This window comes from Mauremys reevesii, linkage group 5 (genome assembly GCF_016161935.1).
Source record: "Mauremys reevesii isolate NIE-2019 linkage group 5, ASM1616193v1, whole genome shotgun sequence".
In the NCBI taxonomy this organism is placed as follows: domain Eukaryota; kingdom Metazoa; phylum Chordata; order Testudines; family Geoemydidae; genus Mauremys; species Mauremys reevesii.
In genome coordinates this window covers 3,333,431-3,356,983 of record NC_052627.1, presented here as the reverse complement: position 1 = coordinate 3,356,983, position 23,553 = coordinate 3,333,431, and positions in this window count along the sequence as shown.

Sequence of the window (23,553 nt, the reverse complement as noted above, 5' to 3'; positions counted from 1 at the left end):
AAGTCTGAAAGAGAGGAATTTCTGTGACGGCTGCCATCTTGGCCAAGACACTGGGGCCTCCGGGGCTGGAAAAGCAGGAACTGCTATACAGCTTAAGCTAAAGTTCTGCAATTGGTGCCTTTAACAGATTGCTAATCCCCTGCAGATCAGGCACAGAGGGGACCCAGTAACACAACCACCAGAGGGTTACACTTACGCACACAGGATGGGATTTTTCCAAGAGAACACATCATTGGCTTAACACCGCTCCCATTAACATCAAAAGGGGCTTTAGCACCAACTTCAATGGGAACAGCAGCGTTCAGACCATCTCTGAGCACTTCTGAACATCCCACTCATGAGGGGTAAAAAGCTGCACAGACACAGCAATGCCCTTCAGACCCTGAGCAGATTCAGTGCCAATAAAGCTTCCAGATGGCTACGTGGTGCTTGTTTTCTTTTCTAAGCATTTAGGCTGGTTCTAGCATTTAATAATTAAAACAAACAAAGAGTGGTGGCACACAGACTCCACTATTTGTCTGCAATTGCCTGTCACATTTCGGGATGGCCTGAATTCTCATTACAATATGAGATGTCCCTTGCTTTCCTGTACATTTTACCCTAGTTTATTTCCCCCTTTTGGTCTGATTATATTGGCTATCCTGAAAGAGAAATGTTCCAGCCTCTGGACACTAGCTGAATACAAAAAGCCCTCAGTGGGTGTTTATTTGATCTATTCCCATGATTAATGCAGTGAAAAGCATGTAGCACCAACATTTCAAGTCTCTCTGAAGAATTACAGTTAAGTCCACAGACATGTCACTGTAAATAAATGAGTCACCCAATAAAAGAACACAGTATTAATATGTAGTTTCTTTCCCAGTATGAATGCTAATTACTGCCCGTGCAGGACTTCTGCCTTTTTTGCTGGTGTGAGTGGAATGTCTAAATGTCTTGGTTTGTGCCATTTCTGGTAGAACTCCAAATGAACAACATTTTAGCTCCAGCATTCCTATCAAAGGGTGTGACACTGAATGTGTTTTTTTATGGCTAATTTGAAAGCCTACAAAGCAAAATGGGGATCTATTGTAATTCTCCTTTCAGAGATTCATTTTATTGTGTACAAAATGGAATGGTGTGAACTCGGGTCCACGATGAGTGGGGTGGGAGTAGGGGCGAGGGCCCCCCTTGGCCCTAGACAGGACCCAGATCCCCACTTCCGAGAACACCAGGCCACCATCTCCTCATGGTGTTTTGTCTACCTTCTGGGCCCACTCCAGAAGGAGGGATGGTAGCTCAGTGAGGACATACAGGGTGGACAGAACCCCATATACACACAAACACCTCTTGAAACACAACTCGTGCATAAAGCAGGATCCCAACAACAAGGAAATTGGGAACCTCTGTTACTTGGCAAGTAACAACCCCCCCCTTTTGGAAAATTCCTCCTCTTGAAAATGAGAATTATATATGGCTTTCTGGTAATTTTAGTAGCCTAAGATTTATCTAAAGTATCAATATAATATTAGGCTACTTTCTTCCAAACTCAGTTCTGTAAGTGTACCTGGGATTTCTCAGGGCAGTGCAGAGTGCTATAGGCCTCAATGCTGTAATGGCTTACACCCAGGCCTAATTTTAAGCATAAATAGTCTCACTGAGCTGGGTGAGACTACCCACGTGCTGAAAGTTAAGCAAGTGCACAAGCCTTTGCCTGAGTCAACAAACACAAGGCTCAGTTCTGCAAGCCCTGACACACACAAGTAGTGCCAGGGAGCTCCTGTGAATTAGAATTCCTTGTGTGAGCCAGTATTCACAAGAGCAGGCCAGCATCATAGGGGACCTCAAAAGTATGAAGGTGAGGTAGAGATAAGCCCTGGATCAGGCCTGAATCTTTTGAGGTCTCCCTCTGTATCTGCCTCACAGCCTTCTTTCTCACTGCTTCCAACCCAGTTAGATATTATTTCTCCTCTAACCAAGCTCCATCTTTCCTCTGACCCCAAATTCCCTCCTTCTAAGGCCAACAGTCCACTCCTTCTCCTCAACCAGTCACTGATCGCATAGGCCAACAGACTCTATCGGAAGAGATATGAATAGAAACAGGTAAAAACATTCTGGTGATGTCAGGATTGACTTGAAACTTCCCCCAAAACTTGCACTGAACCAAAAACGAACTTCTCCTGAATTCTGAAAAAGTGAAGATGATTTGTATTGGTTGCCTTAGTTATATTTGCAGCCCTCACCCCTTGCTGGCTTCATCTGTGAATAGCAGTGGAGATACACGACTGAAACACCACAACAAAGTCTGTTCTTGCCATGTGACCTGCTAATCCACAACAAAACATGCTGGAAATCTCTCAAGAAACCTTGATCCCATGAGATTTCCAGCTCAGCTTCCAGAAGAAGGAAGCTCAAATTTTTTCAATTTAAATTTTCATGTGAATTCAGTGCATAGAAAAGGTGCTACATTAAAAGCAGCAGAATACTCTATCTATCCATGCAACAGCCACAGTGTGGTTGCCAGGTGTATGAGTCTCTCCTTTCTGACCTACCAATGTACCTCCACCCTCTCCGAGCTTTTAGGGTTCAAAGTGTAGTTCATTCTGCAGACCAGTTCAATCCTTAGTTTCTAAAATGAATCCACCAACAAAGGTATCACTTCTGATCATGAGTGTTTGACAGACTCCTACCCACTAGAAGAGATTCAAATAAATTTCAGTACATTTCACATCCGAATATTTGTTGGAGCTGTTCAAATTTTTCACTGTAGATCAATTATCCGACAGGCTCTTTTGTCCTGATTGTGAGCTGTTTGGACCCTAGCACTGATTATTATGAATGAGACTATTATACAGAAATACTCGCCCAACACTTTCAGTGAACAAATTTCAGCCCATGGGGTGTTTGTGAATTGGTCACTGTGATGATATGATACTATTAGGGCAATGGGAGTGGCCACATAAGTCAAAGAGGATTGGTTCTGCTCCGATAGGATGATGAAAACATTATAAAAAGAGAATAACAAATAGCAACCAATGACTAATGAAGAGCGACTTCTATTGTTCATGCCCAAATACCTTTACTTACATGCAGATACGGTTATTTATTTCAGGAACAGCTATTCCCCAAACATCCATGTGAATAAGAACTCCCATATGTTCTTAGACAGCCAGTATTAAGCATAAAAACAAAGTCATAGATTATAATGTCAGAAGGGAATAAGGTGATCATCTAGTCTGGCCACCTGTGTAACAGGCAAGAGAACTGCCCTAAATTCATTCCTGCTTAAGTTAAAAATGGATATTTTTTCTATTTTAAAGATTGCCAGAGATAGAGAATCCACTACAACCCTTGGTAATTTGTTCCAATGATTAATTGCCCTCACTTTTAAAATTTGCACCTTATTTCCAGTCTGAATTTGTCTAGCTTCAACTTCCATCCACTGGATCTTGGTCAATCCAAACACCCATTCTGGGTTCTAATGAAGGTGCATAAATATTGTTTTGAACTAACTGACCAGCTCTTTAAAGATTCACCAGTCATAAATCTTAGGTCTGACCCTCTCCATGCTGAACTCACACAAGATGTCCACGTCGGATCTCATCTCCTCCAGAGCTCCCTTCACAAAGTCCTGTCATTGGAAAGAAGTTCACACAGTACACGGCCCAGCAAAAGTTACCAGACCACCTGAGTCCTGGATCCAAATTCAGTGATGTGGCATCTTTGTGACTAAGGCAATTCAGCCCTCACATGTGATGGATCTCAATGTGAATCTCCTTCTGTGACAGTGAGTCAATCAAGAGCAAGCAGGTTTTAAGAGTGTGCAGCTTGCACTCAGTGGGTCCAATCCTGTTCCCACCCTAGTGATTTTAACACAAATTGATTTACAGCAATTACGTTCAACTCTCCAGTAGATTTGAGGTGGAAAGGAAGAGATCCAGATTCTCCTTCTCCTTTCCCAGCTGAAGCCCCACTGGCATCAGTGGTTTAAAGAAGAGGAGAACTTGGTCAAGTAGGAGCAGTGGTGGAATGGTAGCACTTGAGATTATACAAACTGCCAGCCAAATTCTCAATCCCACCCATGCACAATCATTGACTCCTCCGCACCTGTACAATACTGCAGGCATGCAAATAGCCAGGGTTCATGAGTATTTATTGCTACACTTAATGGTTTGACAAAAATCATCAAAAAAATAATGTACAGTAATTATATAGGAAGTACTCATCAACAGAGGCCAGCTGGGCATGCAAAGTTATTTTAATGGTAATATCAAACTTCTCTATTTTGTGTTAAAACAAGTAGGACTATAATAAAAATCAACTCTCCCCACCCCCACCGCACCCTCCAAAAAACTAATAGAATTTCACTCTAGTGTCATTGTCATTCATTTTCCTCAGTGATAAAATGTAGCCTTGGTCATTTTGCATTCAAATCATGCCTGAGTTTTTCTGGTCTCGTTAATTCTTGGAATGGAGAAAAAAAATCCCTTCCTGTTGACTGCATGATTTCTGTCCAGAGCTATATATTGATGAGAGGATGGAAATCTTTGAAAGGTGGCTCCAATAACTCAGCAGCTCGTTCTAATTCTAGCCGGAGCAACGATGACAAACCCATCGTGACCTGCAAGGGAATCAGACACAACTTGAGCTGGCATTTTTAAACCTTGGTCCAAGGCAACATTGGTCTTTACAATGAGTAGAGCGACGTAACTCCATTACAGCTCAGGCAATGGTCATTACAGCTAAATCACTAAACCCCTCTTTTACAAAAGGGTGATGCTGCAGTGATATTAAAGCTTCCACAAAAATATCCTAGTAAACATGCCAACATGATAAAGCTATAATTATCTATTAAAGTTTTACCACAGACTTTAGTACCTCAGAGATACAATCCAGCTAACCCATTTATCTGAGTAAGATTAGGTGGATGTAGTAAAAGGATTTTGATAGCACAGTGATTCCTGAAATTGCATGCTTTTGAGCCAGTGGGGAAGCCTCTGCCAAGGTTAATTTTAAAGAGGCAGGTATTCCAAATTCCCAATCACAATTGTGTGTCATTGTTTTTCATGGGAGTAACCCCATTGCCTCTAAGGAGAGGAAAGTTTTGCAGGATGGGGCCTAGGAGTTGACAATTTTACAAATTTCTCATGAATACTCTATACCAAATTCTCCCTTATGTCCCAAACAAAGTGAAGACAGATGCACAATTCTCACAAAAGACACATTATGCCACAACAGTTTGAATATTCTTAATGAAACAGCTGTCTCCACAAGAATTTGGAAATGCTCTCTATTGCATTTCAACCTAGAAGAAACAATGCAAGTATTCAGGACACTGGTCCTTTTACAGGCTTCTTAGCATGTCAGTTGTTCTATTTCCTACACTATAAAATGAGATGGTGAATATTTCTTACCAAATCAACACCAGGTAAAGGGAAAAGAATCCTTATCTGCAGTATTTAAATCCCTAAACATTTATAACCCCGCTTACAAGTTCCTCATTCAACATACCTGACATTCTCCTGTTACAATAAAATGCTTTTTTTTCCATGGCTTTTTTTGGGTAAGCACTAGTGTTGTATATTTCTAATGCCTTTATATGCATTGGGAAGTATTTTTAAAAAGGTTATATATATATATATATATATATATTGCAAATTACAAAAAGCCAAAAAAAATTAACTTAATGCAGCTAGGCCCAAAAATAAAAAAAATCATAAAAAATATGTTCAGGCAGTATTTTCTATATAAAACCCAACCCTAAAAGATATAAAAGTATAAGCAAATAATGGTAGCACCTATATAAAAATATTTTTTAAATCCAAAAATAACACTTTATTCAAAAAATTACTCCTTTAAAAAAATCTTGCTCTGTTAAATCAAACTCTGAAAAATATAGGAGTTTGGGCAGTATAGTATTTCTTGTACCTAATATTGTAGTAATTTCACAATTTAAAAAAATATTTATGGAAAGGGACCAGGAGGGGTGAGGGCTAGCTGAAGAGCCCACTCTCCTTGCTAAATTGGTAGTAAAACAAAGCCTGTGTCCATAAAAAAAAAAATAAAAGTTTAGCAAAAATATTAGGCCCAAGCAAGCAAGCAACAAATAAAAAAAAATTAAAAAACAGGTTAAGGGCATAGTAGCAAAAGTAAAAAAAGCAATAAGTACAAGCATAAAAATTCTAATCCCTAAAACAATACTTAAAATGGTAAAATCTAAATTAATAAAGGTGTCATTTTACAAAATCAGCAACTAATTAAAAAAAATAAAAAATTAACTCTGCAAAAGCTAAAATAAATTAAACAGTTAAACATTTTTTAAAAATATTTTTAAAAAAATAAAAAAATCTTGGTTTCTTTGCAGCTATTCTAAAAAAAAAAAAATTGGCCCTTTAAAAATAAAATCTGTAAATAAGCCAAGCAAAAAAACTATCTAATTAAAATAATTTAACTATAAACAATTTAGTCAAATTTGCTAAAAAAAATATAAGGGGGTTCTATTAAATCTTAACTGCCCCAAATATATTTTAAAAATGTAATCTATATACTGCTATGTAAAAACAAAGCAGTGTAAAAAATATGCACCTTCCCCAAAACATGTGCAATATATATTATAAAAAAAACTGCAAACATAGCATGCTACTTAATTAAAATCTTATTAGGGCTCCAAGGAAAGCAATAGGTTTTGTTTTCTTTTCCAAATTTTATATATTTTAAAAGCAAAAATTAAAAATTAAAAATAATCAAAACTCAAAATTAATTTTGTCCCTTTTAAGACAAAGTCTCTAAGCTGCTAATGGCTTTAAATCCAAAAGCAAGCCAAAAAGCGTCTGTGTTAATGCAAATTACCTAACTAATAAAAATAAAAGCCATTAAAACCTGGCCTTCCTATAAAACAAACAAAAAAATATGGGGGTAATTCCTCTGTTTTGCCTGCAATCAGCAAAATATTTATTTAAAAAAATATTTTAAGCAATAGTCTTCCACCCCCAAAGGGGTAAAAACATGTTCTTTTTGTCTTTCAAAAAAATAACTAAAAACAAAAGCTAATACCAACTAAAAAACAACCCAAAATACCATAAATCTATTATCATAATAAAAATTCTGTTTTGTGGTCTATGTTTTGTCTTGTGTTATTTGTCTGGTTGTTAGCTCTGTTCTATTTTGAAAATAACTGCAAAAAATATCCTCGGGTAATAAACACCATATTAAAAAAATAATTTTAAAATGAAAATTATAAATACCATAAACCTAAAAGTAATTAAAAATAAATTAAGCTCTTTATCCCAGCTACAAAACAGCCTAATACAAAAACAAATAAAAATAAAAAACCATTCTGCTATAGCTATAAAATGTACTAAAATACAAATACTTGCTTTGTCCACCTTAACACACAAAATGTTTGGGGTAATATCAAAAAACACTAAGGTTTTTGCTAAAGCAAAAAAAACCACCAAACACTGTTTAATACTTATCAATACAAATAAATGTGATATGTTTCTAGCATAGTAAAACCAAACCTTTTCATTTAAAAAAATTGTTAAAAACGCACACCAACAAGCCCGAAAAGCAAAAATATAAAAAGTTAGCCCACTCCTCATATTGCACATAAAATCCTTCTGTCTACCCCGAACTTCAAGCCAGTAGGCTAAAAAAATAAAATAAAATAAAATAAAATTTAAAAGAAGCTATTAAACACCAAAGGTTGTACCAAGTAAACTCCTCAAAAGTAAATGTGCTTGTCCTTGATTGTTGCTCCGAAGCCCTGTAGTAAAAAAACATTTCACTAAAATCCTATATATAAAATAAATTAAAAATAAAATCAATAAAATCAATAAATAATTAAATAATAAAACCAAAATACTGTATAATAAGCAATGTGTATGTATTAAAAATATTTTTTTAAATAAAAATATTAGCAACCCATTAATAAACAAATATAAATGTAATGTCAATATTGTATTTACCAATAATCACATTTACTATTTGATGCAACCAATAATTCTCAGCTTTGCCCAATTAAAAAAAAGCTATATAAAACCCGCAAAGCTGTAAAAGACGCTTTAAATAAAAAAAAGCCAAGCATTAAAAAAATGGTCATTAAAAGATCCAAAAATAACAAATTGAAAACAAGATAATGTTGCAAAAGCTGAAGAAGGCAGCCCACACTCTGAACGCCAAGTGGGTGTGTTCGTAGTCCATTGTAAATCACATCTCCCTGGTAGTGTACCAGCTTCAGCTACCAGGCAAACGAAAATGGGCGCATGCCAATCAGTGCAAAACATACGCTTCTCCCTAGGTTTCTGGTCATGGCATCATGGGCTTCGGTTGTGGACCTGCCATCTGCCTGAACTATCCGGGTCGTCACCTGCTCATAAAATTATCTAAATAACTACAATTATTGAAAAAAAAAAAAGTACCTCCAAAGGCTCTCCCTGGTTCAAGCAGCTAATGGGGCCCAAACCACAGTGTGGCATAAAGCTAAAACAAAAAAAGCCATAGAGGCGGTGCATAGTCTGAATAAACACAGTAGGGCCACAGCAAAATACTGGTGGGTGGCCCTGAACCTCCCCTGAACCCCAGAGGGACAAACCCTGTTCCTCGTATAATAGCCTAAAGCAAAATAAAAGGCCCTTTAGCAAGCAATAGTAATTTCTAATCCCTGAATGCAATATTGTTGTTATAACCTCCTCAACCAAGCCAACAACATCCATAACAAAAAGTCAAAGTAATAGCAAAAGCCCAGGGACACCCCGAACAGAAATGGTGGAATCGCTCTTGCTGCTTCAGGCCTGCAAAATCCTTTATTGTAATAGAATGTATGTATGGTGGCACATTTTTATGGGACTCCTTGGGTTTCCAACGCTTTGTTAATTTTACCATTATCCAAAATTGGCCATGGTAAAAAAAAAAAAAAAGTCTATTATCCATTGGCTGGGGGGCTGTTGTGGCACATCATGTGCCACTGTGTATTACCTGGGCATTTTTCCCTGGCCCTGCATATCCCTCCCCAATTGGGTCCCAAACGGGGTTAACCCTGAAGAACCCCATAGCCTGCAAGGCAGCATCGCCCGGGACAACATTGCATCCCATCTCCATCTAAGCCCCCATCCCAAAAAGTTTGTTTCCACCTGGGAACAATAGCCCTTATCTTTAAAAAAAAACAAAAAAAAAAAAAACACTAAAAGCAATGGCTTGAGTAAATCACCAATGAAAAGCTACATGAAAAGGTTTTCAATATCACAAAAAAGTTCAACATGCCATCAAAGTCAGTGCTCCACATTAACAGCTGCCATCGGGGTGTGGTTGCAATATTGGCACCCGGATGGTGTAGGGTTCAACCCAATCCCCGTAGTTCCAAATGTTGGTATATTACTTATATCACCTGCTTCTACACACACACATCCCGCCAGTGTGGAGAGGTAAATATCACGTGCCCCAAGCGATTTCCAACATCCCTTTTAAATTGTAGCCTCCTTCGCTTAGCCACCAGTCTTCAAAAAATAACCCTAAAAAAGCACCTCCATGTTTCCCCCGACCCACGGTGGTGGCAAATTTTACCAGCCACCAAATGGGAGGCAGCCACTCAATGTTGAATCCTCCTCAATACCACCTTAAAAGCTTTAAACATTTACTTGCCTCTGACACGCTTTCAAGTCCCAGCCTTCCTTCCCAATTGTACCGGGGGTGCCACCCTCCAACTTGCCCTCCTTACGCAAGCGTTGTCCCACCCAAAAAAGCAACCCTTGGTAAGCTCCTTGTGGGATGGGGCCAATTCGGCAGCAAGCATTTAAAATATTCAGCAAGGGGCCATAAAAAACTAGTGGTTAAAACAATTGAAAAAAGCCCTGGGGCAGGTCACATGTACAAATTTCACCCACCTTACAGTGGCCACCTCTGCCCTCAGACATACTGATGAATTGGCCCTCCACACACGGAACACCATGCATGGACTAATGAAAGCCACAATCAAGGCCAGGAAATAACTAGCTTGGAATTCTGCATGCTCCCAGCTCCAACAGTATTTAACCTAAAGAGTCCGTAGCATCCAAAAAAACTGTAAAAGCCTAGCCCGGGGAAATCCATTCCCACTCAGGGATTCCCCAGGAGCAATGACCTTTCCACTGTTCCTGAAGGCTCACTAACTAAAAGTGCACAGGCACAGCCTGCTCCTTCATGGCCTAGTAAAAGAAAATATGGGCCTGTGGGCTGGTGGGACTCACCCCTGCGGCACCTCCTGCTGGTCTCTTCTGGGAATTAGCTCTGCCAGCCTTGGAGCACCCTCTGCAGGCTGGAGTCCCACTGCCACTTGGCCCCTGTGTCCCTCCCTGGACTCCAGGGCTCCATTATCTAGGGTGCTACCCCTGCCGTACACGCCACAGTCTCAGGGTCTCCCCTCCCTGGGGAACCCCCAACCCCAATCCCCACCTTGCCTCAGTCGTAGGTTACTGCTAGTCACCCATGAGCCCCAAGCCCTGGGGCAGACTGCAGTATCAGCCTACTCATCACGAGCAAGGTTGGGTTTGGACCTGCTGCCTCTGCCTACCCCTGGGCTGCTGTCTGCAACCCCCAGTACCTGTGGGCCTTCTGCTAGGCCGCAGCCTGGGGTTTTTGAGGCTGGAGCTCCCCAGCTCCTCTAGCCTTCCCCCAGCCCTGCTCCACTCCCAGTACCCTGCTTGGCTCCCAGCAGCCAGGCCCTTCTCTCTCTACAAGCAGACAGGGGGGAGGGATAGCTCAGTGGTTTGAGCATTGGCCTCCTAAACCTAAGGTTGTGAGCTCAATCTTTGAGGGGGCCACTTAGGGGTGTGGGGCAAAAATTGGTCCTGCTAGCGAAGGCAGGGGGCTGGACTCAATGACCTTTCAAGGTCCCTTCCAGTTCTAGGAGATTGGTATATCTCCAATTATTATTTTATTTATTTATTTATTTTACTCCTGGCTTCTGTGGCTTTTATAGGGCCAGCTGGGTCTGTTTGGGGTGTGGCCCCAGCTGCGGCTGCTTCCCAATCAGCCCAGCTTTCCCCCCCTGCCACAGCCCTCTCCAGGGCTGTTTTAAGCCCTTCCAGGCAGAAGCAGGTGACCACCCCGCTACAGGGCCCCTGCTATAAAAATCCAGCCATGCCTTTAAAAAGGCTGCCTCTGGGACTGGGTCCATCGCAACGTGTGGGAGGTAGCTCCGCCCAATAACACGGTTAAGCAGTATGTGCTGACTGCATCCCCTGACTATCAGCACATATAAACTGCAAAGGGCAACACCTAGCAACTATGGCCTATAAAGCCCCCTCAAATGTGCAAAAAAAAAAAAAAAAAGGAATGCCAGGCCGCTTTTATAAGGTGGATCAACACATCTGCTAAAAAGAGAAGGCATTGGAATACGCCTCCACTAAGGTACATTTGTTTACCAATGCCTCTGCATGTGTTTAAAAGGCCACCTACCCCAGGGTGCTCCTCATCTTGCTGTTACAATCTCAAATGCAAAATTTTTCAGTGAATTGGCCCACTGTTATTCAAAGTATTGTTAATATTTCTAACTATATTGTGTTTAATTTTTCATAAATTACACCCAATGTTTTTCTCCATTGGCACACACCCAGAAGCAACTTACCCTGTTCCAAACAAATGCCTCCTCCTTCACAGTGTTGCAGCACACATTCAATTTTAAAAAGTTACCTTTGCCACAGCCATTCAAATAAAATGTGTTATGCTATGTCGCTAACAAAGCCAGAAACCACCACTGGCTTGTGTATGCAATTATTGCTGCCCTAATCATTTTGGTTTTGCTATATTGCTGTGTGATGGAATAGGGACTGTCTGTGTGTGTGGCAGCAGCAGGAGCAGAGTATGCAGCTGCAGCCTGAGCCTGGGGGGGGGAGGGGGTCTCTCACACCTAGCCGGGGAAAGGGGGGGGGGAGGGGGAAATCAGTTGTTTGGGGGAGCTGGGAGGTGGGTTTCAGATCTGGCTGGGGGATCCACAACCTGAACCCCAGAAAGGCCAGATTGAGGGTCCTGGCTCTGAACTGCTCCAAGCTGGGCCTGTGTTGTTGTTGTGTTGTTCACCTTCTGTTTTTTTTTCGCTGGCTGAGAGTCTGTGAGAGAGACCGGGAAGGGGTGCAGGCCCTCCTCCCACACTCCGTGACATGCTGTTTGTGTAAAAGGCCAATGGTAACACTAGCCACAGTGTCGGAGGGAGGGTAAAAACCTAAGTGATGACCCCTCACACCGGGGTGTTGATTCGGGGTCAAAAGGGGGACTGTCACAATAAAATCCCTCCCCCCATGGGTAAGCCCCAGAGTTGTATATTGCTAACACCTCTATATGCATTGGAAAGTATCTTTTAAAAAGTTAAAAATATAAATGTAAAATAAAAAATTCCTTTGCAAATTAAAAAAGGCAAAAAAAAAAAATTACAACAATCCAGCTAAGCCCAAAAATAAAAAACAAAACTACAGCCCATGGTCAGCACACACAAACAAGCTCTCTGCTGCCAAATAGCCAAAAACCTGTATCCCGACCCCAGCCAGCCATTAAAAAGAAACCTAAACAAAACTATAAAAATTACAAAACTAATAAAATTACAAAAGCCAGCAAATAAAAACACAACAGTCTGAATCCTAAAACTGGTGTGTTTTAAAGAAGCTGCAAAAGGCCAATTCAAACTAATACAAAAAGCACAAAAAAACAAAAGCCCCTAAACAAAATGCCCCCCCAAAAAAACCAGGGCTTAAAACTCTCCCAAAAGCTAAAGGAAAACAAAAAATTACAGCAAACCCTAAACAACTTGTGCACAAAGCAAAACTCTCATCTACCCTTCCCCCTTCTTCTTCTTACATTACACCCAGGCTTGGCCAGCCTTGGATTGTGCATGTGTAAGTATAAAAGTGGGTTAAGGCTCAGACACTAACACTTTCTTCCTCCCTCTGAGTGGGCACGCCCAGCACTCACCACTGTTATTTGGTTAATAAAGCTTTAAACTTAGTCACTTGGTGTGCTCCTTCATCTACTCCCCTAAAGATCCTGCGGCCTCAGCCTAATCACCTAAAGCCCCAAGCAAATTGGTAACATAAATCTGTCACACTTCAACCCCTGCAAATATGTTTGTATTCAACATTTTGGAGGAAGGCCAAAAATACGGATGTCCGGCTTGTACCTTTATTTTGATGAGTTATATTTGCATGACAGTTCAGATGTATTGGGTTACCAGCCTGGTGTACAGCATATCTAACCAAGCCAAGACTGACTTCATTAAGGCTCCCGGCTGGTGCTGATGCGACTGAGTAGAATTTGGCCTGATATATGTAACTGATCATTTGTTTAAAAAGTCTAGTAAGCAGATACTGGTAAAAATGTAATAAACTTTTGCACTTCTACTGGTGCTTTCACAGAACGATCTCAAAAAGGCACCCTAATATAATAAAACTGAGTTGCAACATGCCTGCAAGATAGGTCAATGCTACCGTGCACATGTTACAGATGGCTAAAGAAAGGCACAGGAAGAATAGGGTTCAAGGTTTCAAAGCAGCATAAGGAAGCTTAGCACCCAGACCTATTGGAATTCAGTGGGATTTGAAGAGCCCACTCAATTAGTCTCATATGTTCAAGATCTATATGCAAAGATAAATCCTCTCATGGGAAGGTGGCAATATAACAGTACTTTATTTCTTAGAGTTCAGAGTGATAAGATACAAGAACCCAAAAACAGAGAGCATGAAACAGGCTGCTCCCTAGAACAGAGAGGTGCAACACACCCAACCTTACTATAGCCTGTCTGTAAGCTAACTGATCACACACTTGCCAAGAGAGCATCATAGCCTGCAAGGAGGACCAGAAAAACCTCTTCAAACTTAAAGTGCTAGCTTGTAATTTTAACATAGTTTTAAATACAGCACAACTATTGCCAGTTACATCAGTGGCTGTATTGGGAATAGAACCCGTGGGAGAAATCCTGCCCCATGGAAGTTAGTGAGGGTTTTGCCATTCACTTCAATGGGTGGGGAGGCAGGATTTCACCCAGAAAATCCTGGCTCCCAATTTTCTGCACTAACCAATGCAGGAAAGGGACTTGAATAGAGCTGGTCAGGAAACATTTTTCATCACAAAATGCCGAGCCATCAAAGCCAAAAGAAAGGGTTGGTTTTGACAAATTTCTCAACTTGAAAAATATTTGGAAAAAAGTATTTTGAGATTGTTGAAAGGTTCCATTTCAACATTTCCAAAAAGAAACATTTCCTGGTTTCCTGGTTCTAAACAACTTTCCACCTAGAAACTGAAGCTAAATTGTAATAAAAAAATGTTTTTAAATGATCAAAACAAAAGCATTTTGATTCATCCAAACTGATTTTTTTTCAGATTTTTGATTCATGAAAATTCTTGAGATTGACTTTTTGTGCTGATTCAAGACAAGAAATGGTGAAAAATTTTGGATGAAGGGTAAAACCATTTCCGGCCCAGCTGTAGTCTTGAACCCTAAATCCAGCAACATTTTCCACCCTCTTTCACTTACAGGGTGACCTTTTTAAAATACTGGGCTTGTGGTCTTTTGAGCTGCTCTGTGATTGAGAAAGAAGGCCTGCAAGGCTTTTCTTTAATAATAAAACAAATTTGCTTATTTACACCTTAGAAATATCTGGACCATAAAGACATAAAATCTGAACTTCCCAGGATTTGCTGGAGTACTACTGGGAAGTCTAAGGGATTTTTAATGTTTGCTCTTAACACCTACACTGAGGGCTGAAGGTACTGACTGTTTAATAAAGGCTTCCTTTATTCAAAATGTTAATCATTCACTGATGTTAAATAGGTGTTTGCAAGAACAAACAAAAACAAAGAGTTTTAAATGGTCTGGCTATAAATCCCTTCATAGCTCAACTTTCACACTCTTGGCTTTTGCAATGACACCAGATACACTAGTTCTCCAGTCAGCACAGCATTTCCCAGCCTGGACCAGACCCACATTTCTAATATAACAAAATCTAGTGGAAAAATAAAGGCTACTGGGATTTCTGGGGCAAGGCAGCTGAGAGATTCGAGCACTTTTCTCCAGTATTACAAGGGAGGCAATGTGGCCTGTTAGGACTTAAGACCTGGGTTCAATTGCTGGCTGGCTGGGTGACCACAGGCAAATCATTTCACCTCTCTGGGTCTCTGTTTTCCCCATCCATTAAGTGTGGATAATGATACTGACTTACTATGTAAAGTGTTTTGAGGTCTACAGATAAAAAGTTCTAGGCAGAGAGATATTCAATATAATTTTATATATCAATATTAAATAAACAATATTATAAAAAACACATTTTTAAAGTGACCATCATTTTTTGTCCTTTGTCTCCAAAACCCTATGCTGCCTATGCATCCACAGAGTGCAGACCCAGTCAGTGAGTGGTCTCATGGGTACACCCCTCCCTGCCACCCACAATGGCATGATAGCTCCACCACAGGGTCTCTGTGCGATGGGAGTCCAGCTTTGGAGGGATATGAAGAGAGCCCTGTCATAAACATACAGCTAAGGGTAGCATAAAATCCCTCCTTACCTGTAAAAGGTTAAGAAGCTCAGATAACCTGGTTGGCACCTGACCAGAAGGACCAATGGGGAAAGAAGATACTTCCAAATCTGCGGGGGGGGAAGGCTTTGTTTGTGCTGTGTGGGTGTTCTCTCCAGAGACAAAGGGAAAGACCAAGCAAGTAATCCAGCTCCCATTGAAATGATACATCTAATATTACAGAAATAGTAAGTAATAGCAAGGACTATTTGGGGGGGAATAGGACTCTAAGTGGTCCTTTCCCTGATTCTCTGTCTAAATCACCTAGTGGTGGCAGCATACTGTTCAAAGACAAGCTGGAACTTGTGCCTTGAAAAAGTTTTTAACCTAAGCTGGTAGAAATAAGCTGAGGGGGTCTTTCATGCAGGTCCCCACATCTGTACCCCAGGGAAGGAACCCTGACAAGCCCACTCTGACTTTTCATAGGATAGCACCTAGACACGGGGCTTGTCTGCACTGCTGTGTTAGCTTGAGATGTAACTCAAGTGTTGCCCTTAGCCTGACTCCCATCCATACACAACAGTCTCTACCTCGGGTTAACTGGTGCTTTAGGCTTGGTCTACAGAACTACGCCAGCATAGGCTCCATGACCTAGACATACCCTTAGACTTGAGCTAGCTGGCTTGTCAGAGCAGAAGAGCTGAAGCTCAAGTGCTGCTGCTGTTTGAGCTAGTAATGCAGTGGGGACTCAGTTACTCCATGCTGTTAGTCCAAACTCTGTGCAGCTCCAAGGTAGTTCTGCAGTGTGGTTACTCTCATTTGAGCAAAGCTAACTCGAGAGGAGTTAACTCAAGTGTAGGGACAGGTCTATACTACAAAGTTAGCTTGGCTTAACTACGTTCCTCAGGGGTGTGAAAAATTCTTCTGTTGACTTAGCTACTGCCTGTTGGAGAGGTAGATGTACTATAGCAATTAAAGAACCCCTTCCATCTGTGTAATAAGTGTCTACACTACAGCAGCACAGATGCAACACTGCTGTGCCACGGTAGCATCTCTAGGTGTAGACAAAGGCCTGGTCTACGCTACAAAGTTAGGTCAATGTAAACTGCCTTGCATCAACCTAGCTGTGCATGTATCTACACTTACATTTGTTTCCCACCCAAGTAAGTGGTCTGTTAAACCAACATAGTAACACCGCCTCCCTAAGCAATGTTGAGCCCAGATCAATGTATGGAGGCGCAAGTGTAGTCACTGTTACCTATGTCAGCCCTGACAGTCCACCAGCAGCTGTTCCACAATGCTCTCCGGGGACCATCTGATCACCATTGTGAACTCCAATGCCCAGGAGTCATGTAAACTGGAATCACTCCTCTCCTTCAAAGCTCTGCAAATTTTTGAAAGTCCTTTTCCTCATTGCCTGGCTTGGTGAGAACACCTAGCAGCATCCAACTGTCAGCTGACTGCTGGCTACACACTCCAGACATGCTCTGGCCTGGAGTAGACAAAAGATACCCATTTCTATGCTGGTTTGGAGCTGCCCCAGAAATCCAGTATGTCTATGAGCAGATTGCAGGAGAAGGGGTAAGATGAGAACCAGCAGCAGTGCCACGTCACAGCCAACGAGCTGCCGCAGGCCTACCAGAAGGCCAGGGAGGTCAACAATCAATCCGGTGCTGAGCACAGACCTACCTCTTTTACAACGAGCTGCTTTCCACTCCCCCAGACTAGAGTGGATACCTCTGAGGACCCCGAGCCACAGGTCCCTGCTGTGAACGGCGAGGAGGAGGTGGTGGTGGATGAGGAAGAAGAGGAGAAGTATGGGATCACACGACCGGTGGGATCCACCTGCACAGCAAGCCAGGATCTGCTTTTGACTCCACTGCCATCCAGCCAGTCCCACCAGTGGCGCACAGGTGAGCCTGATGCAGGGGAAGGAACCTCGGGTAGGTATGTAGATAACTCTTCCATTACAGGGATGGCACCCCCAAAATGGCAGGACACAGCTGTTGACTTTTCATTACTTTACTCATGCTAGAAGAGGCAGTGGTACAACCAAGAGAGGTAGAGTTGTCATCTGCTTTTCATTCCCCTCAAGAGTTAGGCCAAGGGGGGCAAGTGGAGCAGCCTGTTTATATGCACCGGGATGTCTTGTGAATCCTCCATCGAGATCTCGAGGAAACTTTCATGGAGGTGTCTGCAACTCCTTGCCCAAGGTTTCTAGAGAAGGCAGCCTTATTTCTTCCGCCGCGGTGGGACACTTTCCCATGCCAGTCAGTGATAACTTTAGCAGGCACCACTGAAACGTGCAGGTTAGCAGCACACGGACCCTGGTGGCTTTAAGATGCTAGCAGCAGCTTTGCTCTCTCTGCCATGGTTACCCTGAGGAGTGAGAGATCAGCTAAAATCACCCCTGCCTGTGGAAAACGGTGCCAGTGCTCAGTGCCGTTACCCTGTGCTACTAGAATCATAGATTCATAGATTCTAGGACCGGAAGTGACCTCAAGAGGTCATCGAGTCCAGTCCCCTGCCCTCATGGCAGGACGAAATACTGACCATCCCGGATAGACATTTATCTAACCTACTCTTAAATATCTCCAGAGATGGAGACTCCACAATCTCCCTACGCAATTTATTCCAGTGTTTAACCACCCTGACAGTTAGGAACTTTTTCCTAATGTCCAACCTAAACCTCCCTTGCTGCCAGCGAGCAATTCCTTCTGCATTTCCCCAACCCCAGTGGGTCATACTCACCAGGCTGGTGTGGTGTGTGGGGCCGTGCACAAGCAATCCCAATCCCAAGTGAGAATATAGAGCTTACAACGTTAGGGGAGCAAGGGGAGTGAGTTCAGCAGCAGTAGTTTCACTCTCTGTAGTGAATGTGCTGATAATGTACCACTGTGTGTTGTATCTTCAGCTGCTGCCACTGTGGCCTTCAGGGTCTCCCCCCCACACCCACAGGACACCGAAGCCAGATGAGGGGAAGAAAGAAGAGGACTCGGGATAACATGTTCAATGCGACCCTGCAAGCCAGCGCTGCATCGGACCACAAGCACAGGGCCTGGAGGACGAACACTGCAGACAGCCTGGAGAAGGGAAGAGTGGAGAGGAGACAGGCCCAGGAGTCCCAGAAGGAAAAGGAGAGGGAGAGGCACCAGGACATAATGGAGCTTCTCAGACAGCAAACACAGATGCTGCAGACTCTGCTGGACCTGCAGGTTCAACAAGCCTGGGCTCACCTCCCTCTGCAGCCCATTGCAAACTCAATAGCGGGACCTTCTCATTAACCTCCCCCCAACATTCCACGTGGCATCGGGGTCACTATACTACCCCTACCACTCCACCTGGGGGGCACTGAAGACAATCGCAGCTTCACAGACACAGGCCTGTGAAAGCCACGGTTGGTGTACGTGTAGCTGAAATGGATGTGCATGTTCTTTCCCCTTCATTAGTTCTGTGCCTTAATTTATCAAGTTTTAGTAATTTTTTAATGTATTTGTTTTAACATTTCAGAGGGGAATTTGCACTGAATTCTGTTACAAAATAAATGTCTATTATTTAAAACATGACTCATCTTTATTAGTTCGAACCATCTGCTACCAAGTGCTTAGCAGGTCTGAAAGCAACCAATTACTTGTTACTGACAGTGTGACACAACTGATAGGATAAGCCACAAACAAAATTACTGTGTGTATTGACAATGTTATAGTCCTACATGTACAGCAATCACCACACAAGTCCTAACAGGGGACAAAAGAGCAGGGCCAGGCAGAGCACAGTACAGCAAAATGTGTTTCTCAGGCTCACTGTTAAAATGGTCCCTGAGCCATACAGCTCCACACTGAGTTCTTCTAAAAGCCCTCGTGTCTGGCTGTTCAAACTCAGCAGACAGTTGCTCCACCTCCGCCCTCCACTCGGGTGGAAAGGTTCCCCCCCTCTCCTTAGAATCATAGAATCTCAGGGTTGGAAGGGACCTCAGGAGGTCATCTAGTCCCACCCCCTGCTCAAAGCAGGACCAAACCCAACTAAATCATCCCAGCCAGGGCTTTGTTAAGCCTGACCTTAAAAACCTCTAAGGAAGGAGATTCCACTACCTCCCTAGGTAACCCATTCCAGTGCTTCACCACCCGACTAGTGAAAAAGTTTTTCGTAATATCCAACCTAAACCTCCCCCTCTGCAACTTGAGACCATTACTCCTTGTTCTGTCATCTTCTACCACTGAGAACAGTCTAGATCCATCCTCTTTGGAACCCCCTTTCAGGTAGTTGAAAGCAGCTATCAAATCCCCCCTCATTCTTCTCTTCTGCAGACTAAACAATCCCAGTTCCCTCAGCCTCTCCTCATAAGTCATGTGCTCCAGCCCCCTAATCATTTTTGTTGCCCTCCGCTGGACTCTCTCCAATTTATCCACATCCTTCTTGTAGTGTGGGGCCCAAAACTGGACACAGTACTCCAAATGAGGCCTCACCAGTGCTGAATAGAGGGGAATGATCACATCCCTCGATCTGCTGGAAATGCCCCTATTTATACAACCCAAAATGCCATTAGCCTTCTTGGCAACAAGGGCACACTGTTGACTCATATTCAGCTTTTCGTCCACCGTAACCCCTAGGTCCTTTTCTGCAGAACTGCTGCCCAGCCATTCGGTCCCTAGTCTGTAGCAGTGCATGGGATTCTTCCGTCCTAAGTGCAGGACTCTGCACTTGTCCTTGTTGAACCTCATCAGGTTTCTTTTGGCCCAATCCTCTAATTTGTCTAGGTCCCTCTGTATCCTATCCCTACACTCCAGCGTATCAACCACTCCTCCCTATGTCCTGCATGATATCCTTCACAGATATCATGCAGGACATAGCAGGCAGCTATAACCATGGGATATTTTTCTCACTAAGGTCCAATCTTGTGAGCAAACAAATTGATTTCTGACTGACTGGTAGCAATCTGACATTGCAAGTTTCCACAGTGTGATTGACACTGTCAGTTTTCTGTCAGTGCAGCTCTCATTTAGGTGTCCCTGCACTGGAGGGCTGGGGCGATCTTGGCACACAGATCCAGGAATGTGGCCTCGCGAATTCAAGAGTACTGCAGCCTCTGCTCATCATCCCAAATCTGCATTATGAGGTGATCCCACCAGTCAGTGCGCATATCTTGGGCCAAGAAGCCCATTATCTCCATTATCTGCAGCTGGTTTGTGAATGCCACCAACAACCACCTTGAACTGGTTCTCGCTCTATCCCACAGCAATCTGTCCTCCATGGTTCTTCTTGCAGCTCTGCAAATATTTCAGGATCATGCGCCCTGTGCATGCAATGCTCATGACAACAGTGCAGAGCTGTGCAGACGCCATGCTTTTTTAGAGATATCGGACAGCAAGAAGGGACATGTGGGTTTGTGGGATTTTGAAAAAAGATGCAAAAATTATGAGCTACAGATGACATTATTGGATGGAGACAGCTGCACACTGGGAAATTGACCCCATGCTCCCAATCACCCCTGCGTGATTCATTTTGGCTCCATCACGCATTGCCAAAACTTCCCACAAGACAGTGTGCTGGACAGTGGCAGGTGGCGCACCACACTCTGCATCGACACAGGCACTCCTGGTGAATACTCGCATCACCGACACAAGCAGCCAAGCAGGCATGCGCACAAGGATGTACAAACTGCGGCGTAACTTGTGTTGACATACATTTGTAGTGCAGACATGGCCGTAGTCTAGATAACCTGAACTAGCGCTGCAGTGAAGACAAGCCAAGACTGGTACTGGAAAGAAAATTGAGAAGGAAAGGGGAGGTCTCTACACTCCCTGCTAGCGTGACCAGGTGTCCGGTTTTTGAAAAGGGATCCTGGTGGCTCCGGTCAGCACCGCTGACCAGGCTGTTGACTGTCCGGTTGGTGGCACCGTGCGGTACCAGGCTGCTCTCGGGAGGCAGCCAGTATGTCCAGTTCATAGGCCAAGGGGTGGCCCGGGGCGCCACGTGCCGCCCCGCCCCCGCCCGCAGGTGCAGCTCCCATTGGCCAGGTCAGGGCAGGGGACGAGCTAGCGCGACTCGCGAGCGCTCAGCAGGTGGATGTTCAGGGATTGTAGCACACACCTGCCCCGCTGCGGCCTGGCCCTCTTCTCCTCGCACTGCTCCTGTGGCTGGGCTCGAGCTGAGGCGCATGCCCTGTGGCAAATCGCGGTCTGTCTGTCGCCCCATCGCCAGCACCCAGGAGTTTGAGGTATGAATCCCCGTCTCCGAGTGCTGGAAATGGGGCTGCTGGAGGGGAGGAGAATGAGACAAACCCAGCACCCAGTCCAGCCTGGTAGCACCAACCCGGGACAGTTCTCCTGAGTCCACCGCTGGCCCCAGCAGCCCCGGACTCTGGACAATTCCTCCACCCCAGCCCTGCACCCCCATCCCCGCATCCCTCCCCATCCCAACCCCCCCTGCACCCCCATCACTGCATCCTGCCCTGTCCCAACCCCCTGCAGCCCCATTCCCCCATCACCGCATCCCTCCCCGTCCCAACCCCTGCACCTCCATCCCCGCATCCCTCCCGTCCCAACCCCTGCACCTCCATCACTGCATCCCTCCCCATCACAACCCCTGCACCCCATCACTGCATCCCTCCCCATTCCCCCATCACTGCATTCCTCCCTGTCCCAACCCTCCTGCACCCCCATCCTTGCATCTCTCCCTGTCCCAACCCCCTGCACCCTCATCCCCCTCCATACCCTATTGCACTCCCATTATATCCCTATACACCCCTGTGCCCCCCACATGCGCATGCACCTGTAGCCTTCTGCCTCCCCCTGCATCCCCATCCACCTAACATGCCTCTCTCCTTCGCTGCCCCCTCTCACCCTCACCCTGCTCTCGTCCTTGGCCTCTTTCCCTCCCCATCCTCTCTCCTCCTCACACACACCCATCTTTTCCCCTCCAGCCCACCCTCCTCCCTTCCCGGCTGAGTGATTTAGGCAGCCACTGGAACAGTGGAGTCCTCCCGGGTACCATCATAATCAGAGAGAAAAAAGAAAAAGGCAATAAAACCAGACAATGAAACTCAGCCAGCAGCCCGGGGCCCAGGCAGAGCAGAGCCCCCTCGGTGCCAGGCAGCCAGCCTCCAGCCCCTTCGCTCCGGGCCCAATCTTCATGCGCTGCAGCCCCCTGGGCAAGGGGCCCGCGGGCACAGGAAGTCTCCTGCAGCTACAGTGACCAGGTATCCAGTTGCCATCTCCCACTTTCAAACTGTTGTAGCTCCTGACCTTCTCCTGGTGCCTGTTTGGGCCTTGCAGTGAAAATGAACCCATGACCAAGAGTGGGGGAGAGCAAGCGATGGGGGCAGGATGGAGTGAGCAGGGGGCAGGGCCTCAGGGAAGGGACAGGGCAGGGGGCAAGGCAAGGGTGTTCCGTTTTCTGGAATTAGAAAGTTGGCAACCCTATTTAAAACATCTCCCTTTTAATACATCTAAGTCGGTGAGGCTGGAACTCTTTAACTAGTTTGGCACAGCCAGATGGATATTGCATATATATATACAGCTGACGAGACAGATGGATACTGCATGTCTAGACAGTCAGACAGCACATGCAAAAGATACATGTTGCACATATACATATGGCATCCATCTGTACATAGACAGAGACACAGTATAGATTCTCTGTGTAGGGCCAATATTAGGTCTGCAATGGTAGTTTTGTACCAGGAAGCCAGCAGATCTGGTTGCTGGAGGATCCCTCCTGTGCAGCAGAATCTTTGGCTGGCATACAGCCACACAGCGATTCTTAATGCAGCTGGAGTTAGCAACATTTTTCCAGTGAACCTTTTTTCCTAAAAAAAATAATGCTGATTTGATGACACCAAAACATTTCATTAATTCATGTCAATTTCACCAAAATGTTTTGAGGGGAGGGAACCCTAACAAAAATTACTCCCCCACACAAAATGGAAAAATTTAGCCAAAACAGCCTTTTATTTCAAAATTTTCTTTAATATTTTTTAAATGTTTTCCAAATGCCCAAAATCAGAAGTAAGCATTTTACTTTGGGTCAAACAAAATATTTCATTGTCCACCCTAAACCACATTTTTATTTATTTTTTGATTTGCTGATTTTTAACAAAAAAAAT